General features: G+C 34.2%; 1 protein-coding gene across 1 annotated transcript in view; it reads right to left on the minus strand.

Moving 5' to 3' along the window:
* Akap6 (A-kinase anchoring protein 6) overlaps window positions 1-24,968 on the minus strand; it is a 516,193-nt gene that overhangs the window by 78,755 nt on the left and 412,470 nt on the right. The gene's annotated exons all lie outside the window — the stretch shown is intronic.

Consider the following 24,968-nt stretch of genomic DNA (forward strand, 5'->3'; position numbering starts at 1 on the left):
TTGTGCAGAGAATTAAGTTCCTTCTTTTGTTTTGTGAAGTACAATTTCCCAAACAATATGACAGAGGACATTTAAAAAGAAGTAGACTCCTTGGTGCTGATGTTGATTTTTACTTGACTGGGAAATTGTTCAACCCCACAATTCTTCCCATTTGGCATTTTGCATGCTAGATGCTATACTGTATGTGTTAAAATAATGCCCAACTCACTCTGCTAGAAGCCTACTTAGATTAACAACTATGACATGAAGGTGCCTTGGAACTGGTTCTCTTTTCTTTTCTTTCTTTCTTTCTCCCTCCTTTGGTGGAAAGCACTCTCTTTGTAGAATTAACAGGATTTAATCAATAATGATAATTTAAACCTACAAAAGTAGCTTTAAAACACAAATAAAATTAAATCAACAAACATTCATCTGCTGTGTAGTGTTCTGTAAATAGTATTTTTAGGAGATTGTAACAGAAAAATAGTCTTTCTTTGCAACACCCTTGTATTTTCATGGTGCAAATATTGATAATTTGAAGACCCTCAGTGGAATCCAGATTTAGCTATTGTTTTTATGCTGTAACAAAAGTAGCAGCAGGAGGTGAAATCAATGCCCTTGGAGGGTAGGGTCACAAAAAAGAATTTATTGCCACTTTTTTGTTCTGGAACAGTTTGCAATCATAAATTCTTCATAAACAGAATACTTCAGAGAATGGTCCGTCTTCATAAATATACGACAGAGGACATCAATTTCATTTAATTCACAATTTGTGTCAGCACAGCAGATGCCAATGCCTGCCTTGATAGGGTTGTTTAATATGCAATTGAGACAGAGTAATATGTAGCACAGGGGACAAAATTTCACAGATTAAACTGTACGCACCACTGACATTTCATTCTAATGTATTTCCATTCCACACTGTTCACCTTAGATGAAAGTAATATTAAAAACCATATCCCTCTATTTTACTATTGTTAGAAGTTAAAATCCTTGTCTTTAATTTTTTTCATGCCAATTAAAAGGTAATCAAGCCAATTAAGAGTATGCCTGGGTGGTGTTAGTGTAGCACAGGTTTTGTATTATAAAATCTTTCCTTCATTCTACTCTCCCCCCCAAATCACTGCAAAATGGTGTATTGTATTTGAATGATATTTTTATCAAAAATCACAACCATTTTAAGGCATCTGATCCATAAAAGATAGTTAAACAATCTTTTTTTTTATCTTCAATATGATGCTGATTTAAAATTTTTGTGGTGGAAGCAATATAAACGACATATTATGAACAGTTTTCTAAAAAATGTTAGTTATGTATCAAATTAGCAAAAGATATATTAAAATGCAATGTCAACAGACTATCAGTTTATTGATGAAGCAAATAAAGTTGCTGTTGTTATCTATTTAGTAAACAACCTTTTAAAATGTCATAGACTAACCGCATTTCTCATGTCTGAGATCAGTGAATCCTATAAAATTTAGTAGGTTCTGACTTACATCACCATAAAGTGGAAGACATTAATTACTATTAAAAGGCAATGTAACAATAGATTAGAGTAAGAACTTTTAACATTTTAAGTTACTTTGCACAACTGCAGAGTGTAGAGAATTTAGATGAGAACCAAGGACTTAAAGTTGCAGTTTTTTAATCACCTAGATTAAGCCTGACATAAACTCAACGCTGGCATTTCTCCAAGTCATCAAGGTACATGGAATGATTCTAATTCAAAATATTTTTGGAGTATTATTTCTTCAAAAATAATTTTAAAGAGGCAGAAAAACGGAAGGCACGAAAAATTAGGCTCCATAACTGACACCACCCATGCTTAGCTGTTCAAATTAATCATTTAGGTAATTGACAAATTTAGCTTACCCTTGATTTGAAGTGAAGGCAATTTAGGGGAGAAGCTGATGAAAAAAAATACAGGTTAACTTCTCTCTCTGCTGTCTTCCAACAAAAGGACAGCACTGTCTCCTGCACAGTGCCACCCTGGTCTCTGGGTAACAGAATCTCTAGATTGCCTTTTTGCCAGATTCTTGCATCTCAGTCTTTGGCTGAGACCCAGCCCATCATTGCGTGAAATGAATTACATGAAACTTTTTTCTTTTCTTTCNCCACACTGTATCGCTAAAATGAAAAGAAAGAAAGAGATATCATTAGGGAGAGAGGTGTTCTTAGAAAAATCTTTGAGCAGAGTATGTAATACTTATGGGTGTGAAAGTTTTTATTTCCAATAAAATTTGTAAGGATAATGAACTTAAGTGGTTGAGGAATATTGCTAGAAACAGTTAAAATATATTATGCACATATACACAAATATCTAATTTATGTATTGAGTTGACAAAGATTTATGTCTTTTTAAATCAAGTTTACATATGCATTTGATCTTTAATTGAAGGCATCCCAAACGGGAAAATATCCAGTCTTGTAGGATTTAATATTACAGTTAATTTTGATCAATATTTGGCTCCAGAGTGCTGCCTGTCTCATGTGTCCCCAAAATAAGTTGCAGTGGTTTAAATAAAATTATCAATGAAAATTATGTGACTTCTTTCTTATAAGTTGCCTGAGTTCTCAATTAACATTCTGTTTCCATTTTTCTTTTACTTAAAATCTCTATGTGGGCTTAGGGAAGAGGTTCAAATAGAGAGGAAAAAGAAGATCAATGTTTGGGGAATAATTACAAACTATACCTCTTTATTGGTCATTGTAAAGTGTTTCCAAAAATTACAGTTGATTACAGAATCCTCTTCCTCAATATACACCATATTCTACAAACTGTGAAGTGATCTCTCTTAAAAGATGTTTTGAGGGAAATAATGTAAGAGCTATTTAATATGACAGTTACTATAGTGATTCTCTTGAAATAACTATACTTGTATAACTTCATAGTTAGAAAGTCTTATGGATAGCTATAAATAACTATGGCTATATTTTTAAAATATATATGTAAAAATACCTCGGAGTAGAAAAATTATATTCTCTTTAAAATATTAAACATACTTTACATTTTAGAATATTTTAAAAATATAATGGCAATTCCAAAACTTCTTTCTTTGAAACACCAAAGTTAGGTCACTGAGTTCCATGGTAGCACTCCTCTTTTTCCAATTGAGCAAGGTTGCCCTAAGGTAAGCACCCTTATCAGATCTAATATGAAACATTTTTGTCTGGGCAAAGTAGCATTAATCAGTGAGTTCAAAACATACCCAAGCACTTGGGTAATTTTATTCACCTTGGAAACATGATATTATATAAAATCCTAAACTAAAATACAATTGGAAGCAGCTTAAAGGAAAAGAGGGTATGAAATTACTGTTTCAGTTAATAGATTTTCAGCATTTGCGTGCATATGTTTGCATACTTTTAGTTTCATATTTTAATCTTTCATTTACACTAAACATGCACATCATTTGTATTATGTAAACTTCTCCAAATGTTAGTCATTTGTGGATCACAGAACAAAATGTTTTAAATGAGGTGATTTAAAGCATTTCATATTATTAATGAATGTTGATCAGGATGTCAGAGTATCCAAAATTACATGAATATGCATAGTGAAGAAAATCAAGGGTTGCTTTAGAGTGCTTTCAGAATTTGGCCTGTGATACATGGGAAACTCTGATTGCATTTTCTAATGACAGGCAATTACCAGGACCACATTACTTTAATACAGAAAACATACTGTCCACTTGAGTTTTGGGGACTCAATACTCAATAAGTATTCTAGAAACCCAGATAGGGATTTATTTGTCAGAATGATAACCGAAGAAGAGGCCAATATGCTTTATGTAATCAGATTCCCATGTAAAGATTTACATAACTAATTTGGTAAGACCTTGACATAATGTTGGGGGAACCAGTATTTCAGGGAGGCAGAAAAGTCCTGTTCAAATCTTTTACTTATGCCACATGTGTTAATAGACAGAGGGAGTTCTCTGGCTATGACACCTGGCAGTGGCCTCTACCATTTATCATTTTTACTTATGACAACTCATTTCTCTTTAGCCCAACACTGAATACCTCCTACACAGCAAATTTGTCAAGAAAGAAAACAGTTTAGATGTATCCCACAAAAATCATATTTTTATAGTAATAAAAATATAAAAAGCAAGTAATTGCCAGATGCAGTGAAACATGCCTATAATCCCAGCTCCTTGGGAGGCTGAAGTGGGAGGATCACAAGTTTAAGGCCATTGTATTGTTAATTGGACATTGTAATACATTGGCCATGTATTGTTAGTTGGACATAGATTACATTATCTTTAATATAAATCATAATACAAATATTAAAAATGAATTGCAAATTCCCTAATAGAGAAATTTAGAGAGGCCCTGTCTCCAAATAAAAAAGGACCAGGGATGTATCTAAGTGATAGAGTACCCTGGTTCAATCTCCAGTACCAGAAAAAAAAAAGTAATTAATTTGAAATGGGTTATAAGTAGTTACAGCAATATCTTCTAAAATGATTATTATATTTAAAAAATATTGTCTTTATGTATGCTCTTGTCCCTATGTAGCCTACTACATAAATAGCCCAATGAAAAAGATGATATACGGACAATGTCTTCAAACTATAAAATCTAAAAGAATCTAGTTAATGGTTAGATATATTGGTATATGTATAAAAGAATGTCATGTAATTTAAGGTGAAAATATTTATATTTTAATTTATGAAGCACTCTAAATATTGGATTTGATAAGACTTAGGGTCTTAAGCTGTATGTGTAATAATACCAGGAGGGTTATATTTTTATTGACGATAGTATGTTTTTATTCTTCTCTACCATCTTTTCAGAAGCATTAGAGGGGGAGCAATGACAGCCAGCTCTATCTGTTCTCAGTCATGCTATCAAGTAGGGCTACTTTATCCTGTGGTGGAAAGATAATTTAATCTTCATATTCATTCCACCCACAGCAGTAAGTGAGCAGAGGTTGCCCCATTGTGTCCTGTAGTCTGGGGATGTTATGATATAGACTACTCTTCAATAGCCAAAAATGAGATTAGCAAAGTTAAAGTCAGATGGCTTTTCTTGAGTGCTAAGGTAAATAAGCATCCAGTATTTAATTTCCCCATAGCACCTGCTGTGGGCCTCTCTGTCTAGTCAAAAATAAAATATACTCTATTGAAAGGGCATATTTACATTATTAAGTGTATTTGCTTGGCCAATTCAATTTTGACTAATGAATCCTCCTAATAGATTTGTGAATGATCTAAATTAAAGACACAGGACACTACTATCCTAAATGCTAATCCAGTATATATAACTATAAAACATTTTTTTAAAGAGTTAAAAAATAACCAGAAATAGTATTTCACTGTTCTAGTATGAATTAAAGAAGGTTTTAGGAAATTCTTACTGAAGAGTTTCCTTTTTACAGGCACAAATGATAAACTGAATTATAAAACAAAGCCAGCAAAAACAGGGATTTCTGAAATAAACATACTTAGAAATGCATGCAGACTTGATTGAGATAACTTTTTTGACAGTTATGCTAAAGGCTTTTTTTTTCCCCCCTCTAAAACCCATTTTTTTTTTTTTGTTAAAAATCACACCGAAAATTCTGCCCAAATGGAGACTGGAACAATGCCTTGAAACAGTGTTAATTGTCACCATGGAAACCAGAAGAATAAGCCATTTTGAAGCTGGTATAGAAGGCACACATTGAGCAACTCAAGCATTTTTCTGCCTCCCTCAATGTTAAAGAACAAGATGCCTTGTCACTGTGAGGTCAGAGAAAGAAAGCATCATGAAAGGGTTGTAGATGCTCACTGTCTAGTAAATAAAAAAATAAAAAAATAAACTATATACAGCTAATGTATAAGACTCTACCAGTGAATCTTTTTGAAATAGAAAGATCATCAAAAGATGGCCAGGATTGGGGGATGGCTCCCACCTAAGCAAAACTTCAGGGCTATATTATGTGAACCTTGCCCCCAAAGCTCCCTGGGAATTCTGCTGTTGTAATAAAACTTCAGAAGAGGAAAGAAAAAAGGCAGCATGATGGAATTCAAAATAATGCTCTAAAAGCACACAGAGAGATTAAGACATCCATTGTAAGACTTTTGTATGGTGCTTCTGTTGGTTATGCTGAAAAGAGACCAGACATTGCTGAGCAGAGAGTGAAGCTCTGGTTACAAGAAACACAAGAATTAAACCAAATAATTTTCTTGATTATTAGAATAGGACTGTCAAATTCTGTGTCATTAGGGTTCGAGTATTTATATCATATAACATATTACTTTTAACTGGCTTCATGTGACTTTATATTAGAAGAGTTAAAACAAGGAAAATGGTCTATAAATATATCAAATTTGAATATCTTTCCTGGTGCAATTTAACACTTCAAATACCTGAATGTTTGGCATGATCACCTTTCCCATATACACATGATAGGCAGATAGATGGAGAAAATACAATGAGAAAATAAAATATCTTAGTCTACTGACAAGACAGCACATGCACAGAACATATGAAACACAAAACTATTGGCAAAATTATGGGTGAAAATGTGCATTTTTTTGCACAAAAATGCAAGGATGTGTCTATGACTCTCACATTGTGTTCTCTGGCTAGTGTTTGCCCTTCTCATTGGAGGCTTCATGGTGGCCCCTCAGCAAGTCCATGCCTAATGCCATTCAGTGATGAACAAAGAGTCTTTTTATATGAAAGTCCAGGGTCCACAGCTCAGCTGTACTGCTAGAGACCAGTGTTGCCTTTGCAGCAGCTCTTGTGCTGCCTCCTTTTTCTGAAGACCAATGTCCAGCATCTCACAAAGCATGTGATGCTTCACAACGAGTCAGGATCACCAACACTTGGGGAAGATGTTCAAAATTGAAGAAGAGGGTTCAGGCCAAGACAAATAATAGTTGTCATTTCTTACAAACGACCTGTATTTTACCATTAGCATTTATGGCGAATAATTGCACAGAGAAATTATAAAGACTCCTACAATTGTCCTTGTAAATTAATAATAGGCTTTCTTGATTGGGATAAATTTGCTGCTGAGCCTTTGGAAAAATTAAAAAGTGCAATGTCATTTAAAATTGCCAGAACTCGCACAGCAAATTACATCTGAGGTTAAGAATTGAGTTTCCCCCCCTCTTCTAGCTTATTCCATTTGCATGATCTGGAAATCACATTACATTGGCCATGTATTGTTAATTGGACATAGATTGCATTATCTTTAATATAAATCAAACTACAAATATTAAAATGAATTGCAAATTCCCTAATAGAAGATCATAAAACAATCTTTTTAAAAGTATCTCCCATTAATAATTTAATTCCAATTATATCACTCAGGAAACTTAAGTAGGAGATCTGGCAACTTATTTCTCCAATAATTTCTTTTACATAACAAATATCTAAGCCTTTTAAAATAAATATAGCTGGAGAAGAATTTTTCATTATAAAATAAAAATAAAAGCACAAGCCTGAAAACTTTTAATGTCAATTTCATGTAAAGTACTGCATAAGAACAGCAAGCCTGCCTGTCTCTTCCCTTACCAACACATGTCAAGGATGAGAAAAAACACATCCTATAGGAAAGATTCATGAAGTTTAAGAAATATTGTGATTATACCCTCTAAAATTACAAAATTGATCATTATTATTCTATTTATTTTTTAAAAAGGTTCTTTAGCCCCTTAGATATTTCCAGAAATTTGATATCTTTCTGAAGCCTCTGCATGGCCTTTAATGAGTTTATATTAAATATTTAATACTGTTTATGGCATATCCACTACTACCAAAAACAGTTATATTCCCAGCAGTCCCACTGTTTCAGGCAGAGGACTTGATTGATCCTCCTAGCCTGAATTGAGTAGAATGAAAAGAAGCAGTTGGAAAATAGCTGCAATCATTTAATGCAGATGACCTCTGACAGCCTCGCAGCTCTTCTATCTGAACAGAAATTTGCATGGGGTCTCTGTGCAGAGGAACAATGTAACCTAAATGGTAGACAATCTTTATTCTAATGAAGTGGGTGTCAAGGTCAATGTAAAACTGCAATGATAAATGGTCCACCACTAGGCAAGAGAAGTTGCATAGGCATTGTAGTGCTTTCACGTTAATTGAAGACTGAAATGCACTGCGTGAAAAGCACAAGCCTCTCTTTTCACCATAATGTGTTAACGTGCCAATGCTGAAATGATTTCTTCAAGATGTTTGCCTGTTGACATGTATCTTATTGCAAAAATAACACAAATGTAGAATTATGGCCCAAAATGGACATTTTTAGAATTTCGCATTTTCCTGGTACAGAATCACAAAAATTAAATAAAGTGTCCCCCAAACAACATCCTGACACCTAATGTAATTCCTTTGATCCCTTTTTCTTTTCTTTTTCTATTTAGACCTGTCTTTAATTAGTTTCAACCAAGCAACCTTTTATAGAACCTTCATTGGGTACTTTCATGCTGAGCTAACTGTAAAAGAGGACAGAAGAGAATCATTTAAATATTATTTTTCTCCCTCAGTTTTCAGCTTAGTCTGCAGTTAAGATCTTCAGGTGTTGTTTGTTTTAAATGAAAATACAATGAAAAGCCCATGGTTTGTAAGAGAAAATAACTATTTTCTACGGAGGAAACTAGAAAACCATAATCTGGTCACTTGACATTGACAAAATGACTGTACAGCAATAATTACACCATTTCTTCAGTTGATCTAGCAATTTTGTGGCATTCAATATTTTTCAGCCCTTAAAAATAAGGAGAGTAAGCTGCTTTTAAAAAATCCTGATCTACTTAAGCCTGTAAAGGGGACACTGTTTGCTAATACACTCATTAGCAGCCAAGCACTTTAACTTCATCAATTAAACAGGAAATGGAGTTGCACCATTAGTTTCACAATTTGCTAAAATACTGATAAGAGCATATTACTAACCATTTGAGAAACATTTCCAGGCTCAACTCATAATAGGTTATAACTGAATGCATTTTTATGGTTGCCTTTTTTTTTTCTGATTCCGGTAAACTCTGTGATATTCCAACAATAAGCTTCTTAACTCTAAATATATTTTAATAATACAATTACAGTTTTACTAGTCAAGAATGTAGTCTGCAGTCTTGGCAACTAGAAGGTTATTAGTATACATTTGTGTAAAATAAATGATATTGCTAGTTTGTAACTCTGATGTAAAAAGAAACTGTCTCAAATAGAAATCAAGGATTACTGAAATGGTAATTCAGAGAAAAAAAAATACCATGAAGGAGGATAGTGAAAAAGAAAAAAAAAGTTACTGATGAAACTGTTTAAAAAACTGTACAGCTTCATCTGTGTGTGATTTGTCAGGTCTGAAGCTTTGACGTGCCCAAGGGGCAGACCCCAGCGGGGAGTAGGCTGCCGAGCTAAATAGCTGTGAAAGAAGTCTTAATGTAGGATGGAATTCAAACTAACCTTGACATGACCTCGGGAAAAATATGCAAAAAGTAAAATGAATGCTCTCTGCAAGATACATCCTAATTTTGTGGTGGAGCTGGTTAGTTTTACAAACATAACTGAGACCTTAAAAGAAAAACAGAAAGCTAGTAAAAGAAGAAAACTTTAGAATTCAGGCAAAAAAAAAAAAAAAAAAGTAAGCAAGCATGATGTGTTACTGTGAAGGCATGTGAACCATTTGGAAGGAATCCAAATAAAAACCCACACTGAACAATATTGTTGTCAGCCTGTCTATTCAGAAAAATTGTTTTTTTTTTTTTTTTAGGTTGAATATAAATGACACAAAGCCAAGATTACATCACTGCATTACAAAGTTTTGTTGTGGCTTTTAGCTGAACAAGCCCAATGGATCTATTGGTTCAGGACAGTAATTCAGTAAGGAGGTTTTAATGTGTTATTTTTTTCCCCCCAGTCAATAAAAATAGTGGAATTTGAGGAAGAAACATCCCATGTGCTTTGTAGTCTATTTCTTGCTTTTGATCTGTATTCTATAAGCAAAACTCCAGTTTTCATTGATGCATTTAGTCCTGATTTGACTCTATTATAAATTTTGCCTGTTTTGAAGTGATCAGCTTAGTAGGAAGGCATTTGCTTTAGTTCCCTGGACAAGAACTGGCTAACTCACTGGATATATGGAAATTTTAATTGAGTGTCAACTTGTGTAGAAATTCAATCCTATTACCTTCTCAATGCAATTTTGTAGCAATACCAGTTATTTACTACACTACTAACCAGATTTTAAACATAATTAAGTTGCTAGCAACATAAACCCAAAATCTAATGACTTAAATCCCTATAGCAAGGATATGAATTCATGGATCAGGTGTATGTATGTACTTCCATTAGATTTCATAAGCATAAAGTGAGCAGAGGGATGCAATAGCTTAAAAGCTTAAAAGTGCAGGGATTTTTGCTGAAAACCTGTTGAACAACCATAAGTAAAGATCACTGTTTAATGATATGTTATGCTATAACAGGTCTCTTCTTTGGTCCAGTCTTATTCAGTGTCTTAGATAAGGAAAACATGCATGCAGTATGTTGATCAAATTGACAGATTATACTAATCTCATTGATTAACAAAGAGTAATAAATAATTTAGATCATAAACTCAATTATCTATAGGTACTTATATGCTAATAAACCGGTTTTCTGGAAGAAGAAAAAAGAAAGACAATGTCCTAATCTGTAGTGTTTGCCAATTTCCCTGGTATAAATACTCCCACAATGGCAGGTTCCAAGAAAGCAGTGGTTGTTACTACTAGCAAAATCCAACACACTACTACCCAGCAGGTAATGTAAAAGAGACGAGTAGGGTAAGCCTAAGTCCTTTTCTGCTGAGAGCTGCCACATAGGAGCTGAGCGCCCCCTAGCTTCAAGTGATGGAAATGTGGAGACTGGCTTCCCTGCGTGCGGAAATACGTAGCTCCACATCTCTGCTGAGCAGAGGAGTAAAGCTTTGGGAGTGGGCATTACCCAATGGAGTGGGCTGCCTTCTTGTTCCTTTGTAATACTACCCCTTACCTTTTGTGGATAGAAGGTTCCATCAAACATCCCCTTGTGTGCCCCTATAAAAATAAAGAATTCGAGTGGCTCACTCTCTTTTTCCAACGGAACCCCAAGGTCGAGAGTCGTCACTGGACCCTAATAAAAAAGGTATTTTCTGTCTGTCCATGTAATTATTTTGTTGCAACCCAAATTCGCCTGGGATGACCCTGAATGATTTGGTTGCGTATCGTGACACTCTTCCCTCATCATATTCTCACTATTGCTTAGTATCACGGAAAAGGAGAACTACTTTCTCTATTGAAGAAAAAACAGTGCATAAATGTGATTATTATTGATATTTGATGTAATGACAAGAGATATAAGTGGGGAGAGTGATCTGTGGTGGATAGGAGAACATACACTCCATCTAAAAGGACAAATGTTATTCAGCTATGCCAATTATTATCACATGAGATTATAGCTTCAATGTGGTTTCAGTATGACTAGGTGTGTTTTTTAAGTGAAGCCAAAATACAACTTTTTATGTGAAATCTGTGTATATTTTGCATTAAAACTTCTTAATACTATACAAGCCAAACTATGCCTCTGACTTGGATGTGAATCCATAGGCAAATACTTCATATTGTCTATGTCAGATGATAATAGTAGACTCTAAAGGGAACAAAAGATGATGGCATAATAAATTAAATCTAAGAAGGAGAAATGGCAAATGTCAAGCCTTACAGAATTAATAACCACCCTCAACCCATCCTACCCTCATCAGAAAGATAAATATGTAACAACTACATAAAGGACACAGGTAACTAGGCTTCAATTGCCTTTAGGTTCACTATGAATCAATGAACAATGGAAAGTATATGTAAAAAAGGGGGGGCTAAATTGAGACAAATACAAGGTCAAGACGATGCAATAAATGTCCAAAGGAAGATCTGACACTTCTGCAATGGGAAAGCTACTGAAGAAGCTAGATCTATTCAGAAGACATGTTAGCTGGCTGAATATTTAGAGGACTTTCACATAAAAAAATATTAATTTGTTCCATTTGGTCTTAAGAGATTGGACTAGGGATCAAAGGCCAAAGCATGAGTAAGAACACAGCATGGGAGAGACAGTGAGTTCCCATTCACCAGAGGTATGCAGGCAGAGACCAGAAGCATACTTGGCTGAGATATTTTATGGAATAATAAGGCACTGAATGAGAACTGGCTTGGAAAATGGAGTCTAAAGTTCCTCTCTGTTTTAGAAAGTTGAGCTTCTTTGGGTTCATATCTACTAGATCAACCACAGCAATCATTTTATTTGATGTAGAAGAAATGCCAAGATCAAAACCCACCAAATAAAGATGTCACTTGTTTGAACAAGATGCAGATATAAGATTCTAATGCAGGAAACCTCGGAGAAAACAATGGTGCAACGGACAGAACCACATAAAATGTAAACTATACAATTTAAGCCCAAGATATAGAGAACCAAAATAAAAGGCAAGGTTAACTAAAAATTCTGAAACAATTTTCAATATATCCTACTTTAGTGGAGCATTTAATTGGATTTGAGGTATTTAATGAAAAATTTCAAGTTCTTTTATTTGATAAATATATAATAGGAGCCTTCTACCATAGAACTTAGGAAGTTAGATCCTTATTTCAGCAAGGTCCTTCCTGAGATTTTTTTTCAAAGACATACTCTTCCAAATGCCATTCTCAAAAATTTCCTTCCACCAATATAGACCTTTCTCCAACAGATATCTAATAAATGCATTATAACCAGCAGCATGGGCATAATGGACTTTCTCTTCCAGGCGATGAAACTTTGTGCTAAACTACATTCCAAATCTATACTTCTTGATAAATTTTCTGTGCATTCCAATGCACTTCAGTGATGATGTAGCTCATTGCCATAATACATCATGACTGCTCTAATTATGGTTTTATTATGATGCACCATATCAGAGCTCTTAGAATGTCTTATCAGCACATAGTGAGAATAGTTATGTAATTACATAATATCTGTTAGAGTATGCAACTTAGGGTGGAAAAAAAGACATGGGGAATAGAAATAAATGTAATAAAAATCAGTTTTCTCCTTTTAAAAAGTTTCCAATTTGGGGCTGGGATTATAGATTATAGATTGTAGAGCACTTGCCTGGCACATGTAAGGCACTGGGTTCAATACTCAGCACCACATAAAAATAAATAAATAAATAAATAAATAAATAAATAAATAAAATGTATTGTGTCCATCTACAACTGAAAAAACATATTTTAAAAAAGTTTCCAATTTAAAATAGCATCCTTTGTTTTCTATCCCCTGCTCTAAACAAATAACTCCAGACACATTTATTTTTGTTTCTTTGGGAACTATATAATTTAATGAATCTCTTAAATCAAGCAAAATAAGAATTAAAAAGGAAAATTCTAGACTTTAGCTATTCTCTATATGTAGTAAAAGAATTTAGCTAGTACGTGCTATCAGAAATCCAGTAAAAATTTAAGTGTAGTAAATTAAAGTTCAGCAAAGGTTTATCATTATCAAACTTCAACACTGCATTCTGTATTCACTGTATTGACCTCTTGTGTAGACATTACACTTCTTGCTTCATCCACTAAGACTTGACTGACTAGCCGAATTTTATTAAATAAACTATGAGGATAAAATGAGATAAAGTACTGATAACTTTATTTCCTTCCCTAAACTCTGACTGTAAATATTCCCTTGACTTTAGTCTATCTGCCAAAATCTACCCAAATATAAAAACAGAAATCTTGTTATTTGTCTTATAAATTTGAGGAATGAACTCTCAAAGCATGAAGGCTATGTCTTCTTTGGCTGACCATGAAGTATTCCGAATATTTGAGGGTTTCAGAAAACACTAAGCCAATCAATGGTTTCTCAAACTAAGTAATACATGACTGCTATTTGTTGTTTTAACATACAATCACAGGAGAATTTATATATCAAAGCTAACTCATATCTTTATAGCTGAATTATAGGCCTGTTCAATGCAAGTATTTATAATGGAAATGCTGATGAAGCCTAAACTATGGATGGGAACGTTGTGCAGCAGCAGCCATTTCAAATATAGATATATTTTTAGCATTAGGAGGCACCAAGTTTGTTTAAATCTGGATTTTTTTTCTACAATTGCAAGTAATGTTAATAGCACACTGTAAATGTTAAGGCTAAGTGTGCAATGTCAAAATAGATTGGATCTCTCTGAAAATTGGAAATTCAGGCTTTTCAAACATAATCCAGATGTTTGGCTTTTATTCAGATTTCAAGAAAGAGGGAACTAATATGATATAAAATTCATACATGCATATTTCATTAGTGCCTTTTGTATCGCTGAATTAAACATTCTGAAACGTGCTTTTCCCAAATCATGCAGAGTTTTAAACCAAAGCAGTTGCCAAGATGTTGTGCACCTCAAAAAGAATGCCAAAAAGGCCAAATTAATTTCATAAGGAAAAGACTCTATATTTCTTATGCTGACTTTGTTGATAATGTTTCCTCAGAGAGAATATCTTGCTTTCTCTTTAAGAAAAGAGAGAAAAATCAGTACACTGCACCCATTGTAGTTCATCAAAAATGTGTTGCTGCAGAATATTGTGACTTTCAAAATCTATGTGAACCAGTGGCCTGAATGAAGCCTGGAAGTTCATATTTTCATCATCAAAAACTATATTTTCAAGTTTATCACAAATGGGTATTCCCCAGGGACTAAGGACACCAGCAATGAGAAGCTGTACTGGGAATTTACCACATGATGGTAGGTGTTAAGACACTGCTGATTAAAGCTTTTCTAGGGTTCCTGCTCCCAAAATACAAAAGTCATCATACCCTTCACATTGTAACTTTATATATGTGTGTGTGTGGTGTGTGTGTGTGTGTGTTTTAGCTTTTCAAAGGTTTTCACATCTATAATCCATTCCCCCCACCCATTTTCCCCCTCCAGTGCTAGAGATGGAATCCAGGGCCTCATGCATGCTAGACAAATGCTCTTGTCTACATCCCTAGCCCTTCTCATCTATAATCCTAATAGATCCATTATGTCATGGGGTTTTAGTGGTCATTGCCCAATCCCTGCATAAATATTTGATGTTTTAGGTAACTTTTTGAGGGTATCTCTGGTGCCTTCATTTTAGATGAGGACAAATGTGGCTCAGAATTAGATTATAAAATCCTGCAACAACAGGACTCTGTGAGGTCAAGAACCATGTATTATTCACCCCTTACCTACTCTAACTCTGAGCACTATGGCGTAGATGTAGAAGACAGATGGAAAATATTTATTCATTTGAATTTCTCCCCAAAGAGTAGTCAGGTGGGCTTATATCAGCTGTTGCAACATATATGCCAGGCATAGTGTCAGCACACAGAAATGAGGAGAGTATGATTGCCCTATCTTTGAACTTTATTGTCTACAAAAACTTATTTGATAAAACATCCAATACAGAAATATTCTCAATTTTCAGATACAAACTAAGAACAAACTTCATTGCTTCCCATAGCCAGGAATGGTTAGCATGTACACGAAAAGCTTCTATAAAATGCATGGCAGAAGAGAGAAAGGTGACAGCAATTCACCTTAAATCTTTAAAAATTTAAGGGCACCTTTTATGAGTAGTGTTTTCTTATAGAAAGAATATTTAATCAGGAATGCAAAAGTCTAGGTCTAATTTCCAGTTCAACACCAGTTTGCTATAGACTTTCAAATCTTCTGATCTAGTTCCCTTTTTGTTTCTTTTGGGTGTCTGTTCATATTTGCCCTGAAGAGATTTTAAGAAAATAAATTTGAGAGACTTCAGGTTTTAAGCTTTACATGCTATTGTTTCAGCCTCAGAAAACTTGTTTGTCATTGCAATGGATTTTTTTTCTCTTAAGGGAAGTTTATGATGAAAGTCAGTAATATAACTTCCATCTTAAGATTAAAAATTGTACATAGAAGCTAGGTGACTCACCCAAAGTCAGTAAGATAGTGCTAAAACACAGAAATACAATTTCAGAGGGAATTTCATCTTAGTTTGCTAGGTCATATTATTGCTCTTGAAAAGGTATCTTTAGATCTCAGTCCAGAATCTAATAAAATTGGTAGACCCTAGGAATATAATGTACATATAGGGTCAAGAATGTCATTCAAAATTATTTTGGAGTGGCCAAACACAGTTAAGAACCCCAACATTGTGGCCTCCATGGCCAGATTCATTTTGGCATAGGCTCAGCCTCTAAAACTTCATACATTTTGAATAGCATGAGGCTGATTCTAAAAGGGCAAACAGAAGAGTTCTCACTGATAGTCATGCCTGTCACTCAGAATAAAAATGGCTCACAGCTTAAAGAAGTTCTAGGGTATAGGTGGGAATTTCTTAGTATATATTAAGACCCAAAGCAGCAAATCTTGGTTATAATAATCATGTTGAGCACATTTCCAGCTACATTAGGGAATCTGCCATAACATTCAAGAAAATTTATTAGAACAGTTCTACCAAAGACAAAAAGAATGTGTATATGTGTGCATATGTGTGTGTGTGTGTGTGTGTCCAATCACAAGAGACAGAGCGATTAAAGTAAGGAGGAGGAAGAAGTGAAGATTTGGAGAACAAAATAAAGAAGATGCACAGACAATGAAGAGAAAGTAGCAAGTGAGGAAAGTTAGAAACGTTTAGTCAGAGGAACCATTACCGGTCTACAGAGAATAAGTCATAAAAATTACATAAAAATAAATAGCATTGTAAAAACAGAAAGAATCACAGCTAAGAAGAAGGTCTTCAATGAATGACTTCCCTGAAATAAATGGATGAAAACATATAATATATTGTCTTAAAATATAAGGGCTGAAAAAATTCATTAAAAGAAGACTGGAGCTGGGCCTGGTGGTACATGCCTGTAGGAGGGTAAAGCAGAAAAATCACCAGTTTGAGGCCAGAGTGGGCAATGTAGTAAGACTCTATCTCAAAAATAAAATAAAAAGGGATGTGAATGTGGATCAGTGGTAGAGTGTCTGCTAGCTTGTAAGAGGTCCTGGGTTCAATCTCTAGCACTGAGAGAGAGACCACACACACACACACACACACACACACACACACACACGGCGGGGGGTTGGTTGGAAATAAAAGAAGCAGAAGCACAAAGATGTGGTCATTTAAAACAATCTACAGCCACAACAAAAGATAACTATTCAAGAAATAGGTACTAAAACTTGTGACATCAAGGATTTTCCTCAGTACCATTGAGAGGAAACCCCTCCACCAAGTTCCATCAGTCCTGTATTGTTTTTCCTGCCTTTATTCCCTTGGTGGCTTGCCACATAATCCATATTATATTTCCATAGTAATTCCATCTGCAAAACAGGAACAAAACCATACTTGCCATTTATCAACCATAGATATTTTAAGAATCATCATGTTTGTAAAAAATTTCATGTCTACGTGAAGTGCACCACTAAGAAAAAGTCTTCAGTTTTAGTACACCTGACTTTTGTAATAAGATTTGTTGGGCTGTTACTCATTTGCAAGTAAAACCAATTTCTCATTGGTTTTTATTTTCTGTCTTACAAATACTGTGTTCTAATTATTGTCTGGCCACATTAGAGAGTAAAATAAATCACATCCAAGTGGAGTCACTGGAAAGGTAAACATTATATAAATGTTCAATTCCCATCTTCAAGAAAATACAAAGTTTTACTCTCTCTCTTTTTATTTTTACCCTTAATGAAGAAAGGAAAGAACATATTGATATCACCTAGTAATAGTACTTCTTAAAAGCTACACAGAGATAACCATTTAATCACTCACTTCTAAAACTGCGGTGGCAGGAAAGGACTATGCCCAACATTTTAATTTGTCAGTCAACGAGACTGACAATAAATAAATAAATACCTGGATACATATTATACATGTTTAAATTTTGCTTGCCTTGCTTACCAGTTATGTCTTCACAGTGCCTTAGTTGCTCACCTAGGGATAATATTAATACTTCATAAGGCTGCTATGAGGATTGATGAGCTAATATATGCAAAGATCTTAGAACAACGCCTGTTACATAATAAGCATCACATACAGGGCTGGGGTTGTAGCTGAGTGTTATAGCGCTTGCCTAGCGTGTGTGAAACACTGGGTTCGATCCTTAGCACCAAATAAAAATAAATAAAATAAAGGTATTATGTCCATAAAAAAATAAGCATCACATACAAACATTGGTTCAAACTTGATCCAAATGTTGCATGCTAAGAAAATATGACTTTGGCATTATTTTTCTCATCTCTTTTATGGCACAAGTTTGTATAACTATCTTCACTAAATGAAACACTGAATTTGGGAACCAATAATCAATAGAATGAAAAAAGATATTGAACATTACAATTTGTCACTGGTTTTATTCTTGTCTCTTGTGTGTGTGTGTCTTACTGGTTTTGGTAAAGTCCCAGGACTATGTCAAACTAATTTCCAGATCTAAGGTTTTCTTCTGATATTGCATTCTTCTGCAAAACACCTACCTTTATTTTACCTATTTATTTCACTTCTATCCAACAAGGACCAATTCATGTCTCATTGCTTACATAGAGACTTTCTTAAGAAGATTAGCACTTAATTTTTGTACATGCAAATATGTGTCTTTACTATTAGTTCATGTTATTTTCTAAATGGATTATAAAAAATCACTTAAAGAAGAGGATAATCTTTTTATTTGGTTTTCTTTCCATAGCATACTCCATACAATACCTAACAAATTTTTACTGCTGCATGATCATATGGTTACCAATGAGACAATGACATTTTCTACTCTTTTAAAAAATATGGAAATATTTAACTGAAATTCCTAATATATGTATTAGTACATATGAACCCAGAGTAATTTTCAATATATAGATATAGATAGATAGATCAAATAAAGGAATAAAGGTAAGAAATGTTTTTGTGCTTAGGCATACAAAAATTGATGCAAATTACACAAATTATTTTTTGGGTTTGATACCAATTAATGCAGTTTGCAAAGGAGAAAAACTTGTAATCAAATTTTTTTCCCAAGCAAATAAGACCCTTCAATCATACAGCTCTCCAGAGAAGTAGCTCCAGTAGGGAATTGGGGATTAGAGTGACTGCCTGTCACTAGTCTCCCAGGGTAGACTTTTAATTCAAATGTGAACCTATTTTGTTTACACCTTTATTGAAATATAATTCAGATATCATAAAATTCCTCCACTTTAAATGTACTACCCAATGGTTTTTAGTTCACAAAGTTGTGCAACCGTCACCACAATCAATTTTAGAACATTTTCATCATCCCAAAAAAGAAATCCCATAATCATTTCTAGTCTTTCCCAATTTATTTCCTCCTTCCCCACTCATCCTCCCTCACCCAACCCCCTCAATTACTTACCTACTTTCTCTCTCTCTATATATTAGCCTATTCTGAACATTAAAAAAATTCATCCTAACTATATATATATATATATATATATATATATATATATATATATANTATATTATATCCTTTGACCAACATTAAACCATAGCACCCTCCCCTCTAATCACTTAAGTCTCTAATAACCACCATTCTATTCTCTACTTCTATGAGATCAACTGTTTAAGATTCCACATATGAGTGAGATCATGTGGTATTTGTGTTTCTGTGCCTAGCTTATTTCACTTCATATCATATTCTCCAGGTTCATTTATTTTCCTGTTGCAAATTATAAATTTTTGTTCTTTATGGCTCAATAGTATTCCACTGCACTGGAATGCTACTGTATGCATTGAAAAAAAAAAAATATATATATATATATATATATATATATATATTCTCCATCTTCTTTATCTATTCATCTGTTAATGGGCACTCAGAATAATTAGGCAAGAGGAAGAAATAAAAGCATCTAATTTGGAAAGGAGGAAGATAAAAATTGTCCCTATTTGCAGATAACATGATCTTATATAGAGAAAATCCCTAAGATTCTACCAAAAGTAAAATTGTAGAATACAAAATCAACACATAAAAATCAGTAGCATTTCTATATATTAATGGCAAACTGTCTAAAAAAAGAAATAAAGAAAACAACACCATTTACAATGGCTACAAAAAATAAGATACTTAGGAATACATTAACCAAGGAGGTAAAAAATCTCTACACTGAAAATGTTAACATCAGTGAAAGAAACTGAAGAATGAACACACAAACACATTCTCATTCTCTCTCTCTCTCTCTCTCTCTCTCTCTCTTTTTCAAGATACCTCACTTTCATGGACTGGAAAAGTAAATATTATTAAAATGTCTATAGTATCCCAAAAATATACAAATTCAATTCAATCCCTATCAAAATACCAATGACATTCTTCACAGAACAAGAAAAAAATCCATAAGTTTGTATGAAAATATAGAAGACCACATACAGGAAAAGCTATCTGAAGCAAAAAGAACAAAGGGAGAGGTATCACACTGCATGTTTTAAAAATATACTATAAAGCTATAGTAAACCAAAACAGCACAGTATTAATATAAAAACAGAGCCACAGACTAATGGAACAGAATAGACAGCCCAGAAATAAACTCACATGTTTACAGCCAAATGATTTTTTGATAAACCATGGGGAAAGGACAGTCTCTTCAGTAAATGGTTCTGAGAAACTGGATATCCATGTACATGATTAAGAACCTTATCTCTTACCATATTTAAAAATAACTCAAAATGGATTAAAGACTTAAGACCTAACACTAGAAAACATAGGAGATAAGCTTTTTTTCAGGGGGAGGAGCATTGATGGGGATTGAATCCAGGACCTTGTGAATGCTAGGCAGTCATTCTATCACTGAGCTACATCCCCAGCCCTAAGACAAGCATTTTTGGCATTAGTCTGGGCAATGATTTTTAGGTATGACCTTACAAGCAAAAACAATAAAAGCACAAATAGATAACTGGGATTTTATCAAGCTACAAAAGCTTCTGCATAACAAAGAAAACAAATCAACAAGAGTGAAGAGACAATCTACAGAATGAGAGAAAAATTTGCATGCTACACTTCTGACAAGAGGTTAATATTAACAATATGTAACAAACCCAAATAGCTCCATAGCAAAAATATAAAAATCTCGATTGTAAAACAGCCAAGAATCCTGAATAGACATTTCTTAAAAGAAGATATAAAAGTGAACAAAACGCATATGAAAAAAAGTTTAATATCTCTAAGCATCAGAGAAATCCAAATAAAAAACACAATGAAATCACGTCACTCTAGTTAGAATGGCCATTATAAAAAAGACAAAAGATAAGTGTTGGCAAGAATGTTGAGAACAAGGAATCTTTACACACTGTTGGTGGAAATGTGAATAAATACAGCTATGGAAAACAGTATGGTGGCTCCTCAAAAAATTAAAAAGAAAATTGCCATGTGATCCATCAATCCCACTACTGGGTATATCCAAAGGAAATGAAATCAGTATGTTGAAGAGATTATTTGCACTTTCATGTTTAGTACATCACTATTCACCATACCCCCCAAAAGGGAAACACTTAAGTAAGCCTGTTCTTTTCCAAAATGCTTTAAGAAGTACTTAGATCCTTTCCTCATAGATAGCTAAATTATTTTAGCTGTATTTACTATGACATCCAATGTAACAATTCAGATATAAACTAGTGATGTACATACTGCAACAGAAGTAGAAGGTAAGAACAATTAGCTCCTCCAATATGTGTATCGTCAGTAAAGAGAGACCCTAAACACCATGTCACTGAATGCCCCTTTTCTGTTCCCAAAAACCTATCCAAGTTAAGGCGACAATGACAGCAAGCCTGGACTAGAAAGTCCAGATGATTATTATCTTGAAAGACACTAACTTTCTCTTATGCACACTGGGAACAAAGGTAGGGGTTATCTATAGATGGCTACTTTCTTGCATGTGCACCAGGACAGTTGCTCCTTACCAATGCTAGTCATACAAGCAAACAAAGCAAGCTAATGCTGATGATGTCACTGCTTCTGCAGCCTAGCCCCTTCTGAGTGGAAACAGGGGTGGAACTAATGGCATTGTGGAAAGGATACATGTCACTTGTTGGGCCAGCAGCTATGGTACAAAATACTGTGTGGGAGAGAAGGCACTTACAAAGCACCATGAGTGACAGAGGTGCTATCTGCCCAACTATAGCCATGGAACTCTTAGAGCAGTCACTGATTTCTTGTAAGTTTCCCCTAATAAATCTTATGTTTCCCATGCTGACTCTAGACACTTTCATTGGCTTTCCTGAAACCAACCCTCCTGCCCTGGCACAACAGGGTTGTGGATGTGACAATATGAAATGACCAGTTTTCAGTGGAAATATAGATAAATATATCTGTTCTATTCTGTGAGAAAAAAAAATGAGGAGTATTTGTTAAATTTGCCTATAGGAAAAAGGTAGAGAAATTAAAGAGTGTGGAAAATCAAACATTAAAGAGAAAGCTAAATTTCTATGACACATTTAGGAAAAGACACATTGTATAGGATCCAATTGAATAGTTATCTACCACTGAATAAAAGCAAAACATAAAAAAAAGTATCTAAGATGCTTCAGAAAAAAAATATGTACGATACTACCTGAAATGAACAAAAAACAGTGTGGCATTTAAAAATTATACTTCTTATGGTAGTTTAAAAAATATTATATTTATCCTAAGTTTGTAGTCTTTGAAATTGTGCTCCTAAAATGCTGATTTTGCCAGATTGCTAACAGGTAAATTAAAGCAATTTTTGGTAGTTTTCAGCAAAGAGAGAATGCTGAAATTGAAAGGACCTTAAAGCCACTCATTCCATCCTCCCCATTTCACATATGAAGAAAATGAGACCTGATAAGATAGTCATTGTCCAAAGGAATCTTGCATTCTTCTCCAGCGCTTTATCACATGGCTTCTCTACACTGGTCTTTAGCAAAGCTTAAAAATAAGCTTGAAGAAACTTCAAAAGAAGATCTATAGAATAAAATATAAACTGGGCACGGCACTAAGATGAGGTCCATTCATTCCCTTCATATAACCAAGATTCTTTTTAAAAAAAACTTCTTTGGTGTATGTGTATGTGTGAGTACACATTTAAATATATTTTTATTTTTACTGTTTTAATGGTTTCCAGCTCTGATAATTTATTTTCTAAAAATTCTCAGTGTGAATTTATTTTTGTTTCAAGACCAAATATGAAATGTATGGTTCATAAATCGATTTCAGAACAGAAGAGAGCCACCAATGAAGATCTATAATAACATAGTGACAGCCAAACTTGCAAGAAGTGTATCAGATCCACTTTCTATTTTCTTTGGGTCCCACAAGCACAACAGGGTATAGGAGGCCACCTGGTGGTGAAATGAAACAATTAACCATTTACTATTACACTGAAAATCAAGAAAACAAGGAGAGTTTTAATTGTTACAAAAGGAAAATTAGAACCCTAGGCAAAAGAATGATAGTCAACAGGTATTGCTGAAATATGGCAGACAGAAAAATAATTGGAAAATCATTCAAGTCTGAAGAATCATGTATATTGCTAAAGTGTTGCCATAGTAGTTATTATTTATATGTAGGGATTAGTAAACTTTTTCTGTGAAGTTCCAGGTAATAAATAATTTAGGTATGTTGGCCACATGATTATTGTTCAAACTACAGTTCTGTCATCGTACTGTAAAAGCAGCCATAACTACATAAATGAATGTGTGTAAATGTGTTTCTAAATAAAACTTTATTTAAAAAATAGGCTGTGGGCTGGATTTGACCTGCAGGGTATGGTGTATCAATGACTGATTCTATATTAAGTACTGAGCACATGCAATTTACCAAACACCAGGTGAATCCCTTATATACATTACCTCACTGAATATTTTTTTTTGGGGTAGGGGGGTGCCAGTGATTCAACTCAGGGGCACTTGACCACTGAGCCATATCCCCAGCCCTATTTGTATTTTATTTAGAGATAGGGTCTCACTGAGTTGCTTAGAACCTCGCTTTTGTTGAGGCTGGTTTGGAACTCGTGATCCTCCTGCCTCAGCTTCCTGAAGCGCTGGGATTGCAAGTGTGTGCCACCGAACCCGACTACCTCACTGAGTCTTAACAACAACCTCTCAAGGTGAGTATCATCAAATTTTTTAGGTTTGAAAACTGAAGCCTAACATGTTTTTTAAAAATTGGTGGAAAATGTACTCAGCTCTTTCTGCCTTAGAAATGGTTCACGTAGCTCCATGACCATTTTATTCTGAGATTGAACACACTTGTTCTGACCCTCCTTCTCATTTATTTTATAGAGAGGCTGTTTTCAGTGTCCCTCGATGGTGACTTTGCTCTTGTATTTTTACCTCATGTTCCCTTGAATGCTGTTTGTCTCTAACCAACTCTTTCTCCATCACTTCTTTTATGTTTAAAAACTTTATGTCAGTTTTCATAACAACAGATGTAAGCAAGCATGAGAAAGAGACAAAAGCAATGTATTAAAAATAGATAGCCACATATACAACAATAAGCCAAAGAAACTGTCATACAGTGTATGCTCCAAATGGAAATGGAGCCAAAAACGTGAGACTCACTCTTACATAAATTATGTATTATGCATCTACTGGGAGAAGAAGCAGCTCTGTTCCTAAGTGAAAGAGGATTTGGGGGAGGTTCATTTTATGTCATTTTTGAAGTCTTTTTAAAAAAATATACATGATAAATCAAAGCATCTCAAACCACATTCCTCTTCCAAACCATCCATGAACTCCATTATTAGCTGCTAATGTGAGAGAGCTGAAAAATCTGATAGAGGAAACTATGGAACTTGTTAAAGTTCCTCAAATATTCGGATTAACCAGCAGTCTCTCAATGTTACCATATTTTCTCCTACAAAAGAAGATGGAAGCAGTTTCACTTAGATGGAGTGTAGACAAAATTGAAATGACTTAGAGACTTTTTTTAACTTGAAAAGAATAATATAAAATCATGAGAAATGTGACTACATCTAAAAAAAGAGAGAAGAGGGTTAATTACAGAGCATGGATTCTGGCTGACTTGACAATTAAATCTAACAACAGAGGGGATATACACTAGAT

This window comes from Marmota marmota, unplaced genomic scaffold (genome assembly GCF_001458135.2).
Source record: "Marmota marmota marmota unplaced genomic scaffold, marMar, whole genome shotgun sequence".
Classification (NCBI taxonomy): Eukaryota; Metazoa; Chordata; class Mammalia; order Rodentia; family Sciuridae; genus Marmota; species Marmota marmota.